This window comes from Humulus lupulus, chromosome 5 (genome assembly GCF_963169125.1).
Source record: "Humulus lupulus chromosome 5, drHumLupu1.1, whole genome shotgun sequence".
Taxonomy (NCBI): Eukaryota; Viridiplantae; Streptophyta; class Magnoliopsida; order Rosales; family Cannabaceae; genus Humulus; species Humulus lupulus.
Window position 1 is genome coordinate 48,200,552 of NC_084797.1, and position 6,519 is coordinate 48,207,070.

Consider the following 6,519-nt stretch of genomic DNA (forward strand, 5'->3'; position numbering starts at 1 on the left):
AGTGGTGGTCGAGCGGATTGCATATGTACACATCACCACTATCACTCTCTAACTCATGGCTGGCCAATATTCTCCTTACCCTTACCTACACCACAAAGCATCCGTGAGCCAAAAGACTCAGCAAGAAAACACATTAACAATTTCAGATAGTTCACAGAACATAATAGCATGCTCAACAGTGATAACTAGAACCAAGCATACCCACTCTGTACAGGTAAGTGACCATAGGGTGACACAAGTGCATGTCACACTCCCATTTATTCATATGGCATCTGAGCCATTCATGTGCATAAGGGACTCCAAGGGTGGCCTAACCATAACAGCCTGCGCTCAACGCGTATAAAGTCGATCACGGTTTATAAGCCGAACTTTAAGGACCCTCGGTTTATAAGTCGAGCCCCTTTTAACCAAATATATCCTTGACTAGCGGGTCGAGCTTTAATCAGATGCAACAAACAGATTCTCGGCAAATAAACTAAGCTTCCTATCCAGAACAAACATCCACATAACACATTCATCATACATACAGGTACAATGTACTACAGTATACTAAAGCAGATATACATAGGCAGAATCATAATCATGTTCATGAGCTGGGCCTGAGCCCTAATAACATTCACATTTAACAAATGGACCAAGCCCCAATCATGCATCTCACGCATCAAGTGCAGTTTTTACCTTTGGTCCAACCAGTGGATATAAGCGACCTCGAGTACGATCCTGTCCTGAGCTTTAGCGATAACCTAGTCACAACCAATAAATAATATCATATCAGTATTCAATTCCATAAACGAACCCCGGTGTAACGCCCTGCTAATTAGGGTCCATTACCAAGTGTGTTTAAAACCAGTGCTGGACTCGCTAAACAAGTCATTTGGACTAAACATGTGTTTAAGCCACTAAGGGTTTAGGTATTAAAAATTTTGATCAACTCATAAACATTTCCATTAATTTGTAAACATGTTCTTTATATGGGATCCAAAAAATGTTAGTTTAAAAGCTTATTACAAAACCCAGATTACACAATAAGCCGTCCTAAGCGGCAAAAGCTGGGTTTAACCCTAGTTCCTTTGAGCATCTCGACCGTGATGGTCGAGCAGACTGCATATGTACATACCACTACTAATGCCCTTCGACTCATGGCTGGTTGAGCTTCTCTTTACCTTTACCTGCACCACAAAGCACCTATGAGCTAGAAGACTCAGCAAGAAAACATAATCAACAGTTCAGTGAATAAAATAACCATCAAACAATAATAACTGAATCTAGTGCATTCACTAAATCCAATTGGAGACCATAGAGTCACACAAGTGCATGTTACACTTTCTTTCAGGTTGTTGGCATCTGAGCCAGTCAAGTGCATGTTGCACTCCCAGGGTGGCCTAGCCATGGTGGCCTGCACTCCACGTGCATTATGCCAATCTTAGCTTATAAACTAAGTTCCTTAAGCCCTTAACTTATAAGTCAAGCCACCACGTGCCTCCAACTTATAAGTTGAAGCCTTGAGATTCTCAACTAATAAGGATCTCCTAGAGCCCATCATATTCTCAACTAATAAGTTGATCCCCACTTAACATCCTAATAATACCCTAGTTTATAAACTAAGCTTCACAGTCATAACAGACAGTCGTATATTTCATATAGCATACTTATCAAATAGTCACACAATGCATTATAATACATTCACTCAACAGTCATAAGCATAATCATAATTATGCACGTTACAACGCACCTAATCAGACATTCGCAACATAACTATAATCATGTTCATCACCTTAACTAAGCTCTAATCATGCATTCACATAACAGGTGCAGTTTTCTTACCTTTGGTCCGTATGCGGGTTATTAGCGACGATCCACTGAGTACGACCCCCGATTCAAGCCCTTAGCGAAAACCTAGTCACAACCGCGATAAGGAAGTTCCCATCAATAACAGGTAAATAACAACTTCCAGACCAACTCTTAGCCTCCGGGACATCGAATTCCACTTAACAAGGAAGTAGAACCGATCCCGAGCCCAAACGGTTAGGTTCCCAATCTAAAAATCGCATTTAAGCCCAAATTCCCCTTAAGAGCCGCGACCCCTCACACCCAAGCCGCAGCCCACCTCTAATTCCAGAGGCTCGGCCTTCCTGGAAACCAACGCGCGCCGCAGCGCACCCCTGAGGCGCCGCGACCCGCCCTACCTCCGAGCCCTACTGGCTCGAAATTCCTCTCGCAGACCGCGGCTCACCACCATGAACCCATAAATTTCTGGGTTTTTTCTTCAACCGAACCTAGCCAAAACTTAACCAAATCGGACCCACACCTCCAATTCAATTCCCACAACATATATACTCATTCTCACCAATAAAACTCTACTAATTATCATAGTAAAATTCATCAAACTTACCAAACCCATCCTCTCAATTATCAAGCATGCATAAACATCTTTTCTCTAAATATTCAGCAAAGCTAAACAAACTATTTCAGTTCAGAACTCTTACCTTAACTGTGATGAAATTCTTGAACCTAGCCTTTCATTTTCCCTAAGCCTAACACCTTGATTTCCCAAGCTTTCCTCTTCAATTATCCAAGAACTACTCAAGCTTCTATGGATCACCTAGAGAAAATGAGAGAGAGAAAAAGGGAGGTGCTGAATTCTTTTTCCTTTAGTTTCCTTAGTCTTCTCAGCAATCCCAGCTCACCCAAACACCACACTTAGCTCAAAAATGACCATTTTCCCCCTTGCCCTTATCCTATTCATCAAGTGTTTACAAGAGAAATTTTGTCCTTTGCTTTAAATCCCGCTATCCACAATTTTGCATCCTATAATTCCTACTACTTCCAATATTCCCACACGGTTACCAATAAATTCCCATTACCCACTAATTCCCGGTAATTTACTAAATTACTAGAATACCCCTAAGCTCACTCCGAACCGGGTATTAAGACCCTATTGTGACTTTTCCGCTAACTTGCTCATCGGGACCGTCTCTCGTCGAGTAACCCAAATATATCCACATAATAATGTGGTCTCAATCACACAAGCACATATTCGCATTTATACCCCAAACGGGTCAAATTACTAATATACCCTTCTTATAAGAAACGGGCCCACATACACATATTTAATATCTTTAACATACAAGCATAATTATATTATAATATAATTCACATATTAACTCAATTATTGCCTCCCGGTCCCCTAATCCAGGCACTAAGACATATCAGGAAATTTGGGATGTTACAACTATCCCGTCCTTATAGGAATTTCATCCTCGAAATTTTACCTGAACAGCTCAGGATACTGATCCCGCATAGCTGACTCCAATTCCCAGGTCGCCTCCTCGACCTTGCTGTTCCTCCATAGTACCTTCACCAAAGGTATCACTTTATTGCTTAGGACCTTGTCCTTCTTGTTTAATATCTGGACTGGCTGCTCCTCGAAGGACAAATCTAACTGCAGCTCTAGATCATCATAACTCAGCACATGAGTCTCATCAGAAACATACTTCCGTAGCATCGAGATATGAAACACATTGTGCACAGCTGACAACGCCGGAGGTAATGCCAACCTATAGGCTACCTGACCGATCCTTTCCAGGATCTCAAATTGTCCTACAAACCTAGGGCTCAGCTTGCCCTTCTTGCCAAATCTTCTCACCCCTTTGAAATGTGAGACTCTAAGGAAGACATAGTCTCCCACCTGGAACTCCACGTTCCTATGCTTTGGATTCGCATAATTCCTCTGTCTACTCTGCGATGCGAGCATCCGAGCTCTGATCTTTTCTATAGCTTCATTGGTCCTTTGAATTGCCTCAGGACCCAAATATATGTGCTCACCCAACTCATCCCAATGAATAGGTGATCTGCACTTCCTACCATACAACATCTCATAAAGAGCCACTCCTATGATCGCTTGATAGCTGTTGTTGTAGGAAAACTCTACCAGGGGTAAATAATTACTCCAAGACCCCTCAAAATCCAGTACACATGCTCTCAGCATGTCCTCTAGTATATGGATAGTCCTCTCAGATTGACCATCGGTCTGAGGATGATACACTGTATTGAACTTTAGTTGCGTGCCCATTGCCTTCTGCCAACTTCCCCAGAACTTGGAAGTAAAAATAGGATCTCGATTTGACACGATCGACCTCGGAGCTCCATGAAGACGTACTATCTCTTTAACATAGAGATCTGCATACTGGTCAACAGTAAAAGTTGTCCTCACTAGTAGAAAGTGAGCCGATTTAGTGTATCTGTCCACTATCACCCATACTGAATCATGCTGACCCACTGTCTTAGGCTATCCCACCACAAAATCCATTGCGATGTCTTCCCACTTCCACTCTAGAATGTCTAAGGGTTGTAATAATCCTGCAGGTCGCTGATGTTCAGCTTTGATCTGCCGACACGTCAGACACTTAGCTACATATTCAGTTACATCACCCTTCATCCCCGGCCACCAGTACAAAGTTCTTAAGTCCTGATACATCTTGGTGGTACCAGGATGCAAGGAATACAGGGTGGTGTGAGATTCATCCAAAATCTCTCGTCTAATAATGGGATCCATCGGAACACAAATCCGATCCTTGTATCTTAGTAGGCCCATATTAGATATAGAATAATCCCTAGCTGCTCCATCTAGAACATCCTCTCTAACCTTCACCAACTATGGCTCTTGCAATTGACTCTCCTTTATCCTGTCTAGGAGAGTAGACTGCAGGGTAATGTTGGCTAACTGGCCCACTACTAATTCAATCCCTGCTCTGGTCATATCCTCAACTAACTCTCTGGATATCTGTCTCACACTATACAACTGCCCTGGACCTCTCCGACTTAGGGCATCAGCCACCACATTGGCTTTACTTGGATGATAGAGAATATCGCAGTCATAGTCTTTCACCAGTTCCAACCACCGCCTCTACCTCATATTCAAATCCTTCTATGTAAAGAAATACTTGAGGCTCTTGTGGTCTGTATATATCTCACACTTCTCCCCATAAAGGTAATGCCTCCATACCTTCAATGCAAAGACCACTGCTGCCAACTCCAAATCATGAGTTGGATACCTATGCTCATAATCCTTTAACTGTCGTGATGCATAGGCGATCACCTTCTCTGCCTGCATAAGGACACAGCCTAGCCCCTGCCTTGAGGCATCACAGTAAACCATAAATTTCCCCTGACCAGTTAGAAGACTCAAGACTGGAGCGGTCATCAAATGTCGCTTCAACTCCTGGAAGCTATTCTCACACTTATCTGACCATGTAAACTTCTGGTTCTTACGTGTTAATTCTGTCAATGGAGATGATATTATGGAGAATCCTTCCACAAATTTCCTGTAATAGCCTGCAAACCCAAGGAAGCTTCTAATCTCTGAGGCATTCCTTGGCCTTGGCCAATTCTTAACAACTTCAATCTTAGATGGGTCCACCTTGATCCCATCCCTACTAACAATATGACCCAAGAATGTCACCTGCGGTAACCAGAACTCACACTTCTTAAACTTCACAAATAACTTGTGTTCTCTCAGCCTCTGCAAGACTAACCTGAGATGTTGCTCATGCTCCTCCTTTGACTGTGAATAAATCAAGATATCATCAATAAAGACAATCACAAATTGTTCTAGATAATCCTTGCCTGTTCATCAGGTCCATAAAAGCTGCTGGAGCGTTAGTCAAACCAAATGACATAACGAGAAACTCATAGTGCCCATATCTAGTACGGAAAGCTGTCTTGGGTATGTCTTCATCCTTAATTCTCAACTGGTGATAACCAGAGTGAAGATCTATCTTTCAGAATACCTTTTTACCTTGCAGTTGATCAAATAAATCATCTATCCTTGGTAGGGGATACTTGTTCTTGATGGTCAACTTATTCAGTTCTCTATAGTCTATACACATCCTTAGTGAACCATCCTTCTTTTTCACAAATAACACTGGCGCACCCCATGGTGAGAAACTGTGTCTAATAAAACCCAGATCCAACAACTCCTGTAACTGTACCTTGAGTTCCCTTAACTCAGCTGGGGCCATTCTGTAAGGTACCCTACACACTGGCTCTGTCCCTGGTGCCAGCTCAATAACAAAGTCAATTTCTCGGTATGGCGGCAATCCCGGTAGATCCTCTGGAAACACGTCCAGAAATTCACAGACTAACCTAGTCTCTGATGGTCCCACTGGCATGACCTGCGTGGTATCCACCACACTGGCTAGGAATCCTATGCAGCCTTCCTGTAGTAGATCCCTAGCCCTCAGTAACGAAATCATAGGCATTCGAGGTCCATGCACAGTGCCAACAAATACAAAAGGTTCCTCACCCTCAGGTTCAAAAGTTACCATCTTCTTCTTACAATCAATGGTTGCTCCATATATAGTTAACCAATCCATCCCCAAAATCATGTCAAAATCATTCATGGCTAACTCTATCAAGTCAACTGATAGCTCCCTACCATCTACCATCAGTGGTAAAGACCTAACCCACCTCCTGGAAACCACCAACTCCCCAGTAGGTAACAGTGTCCCAAATCCCACA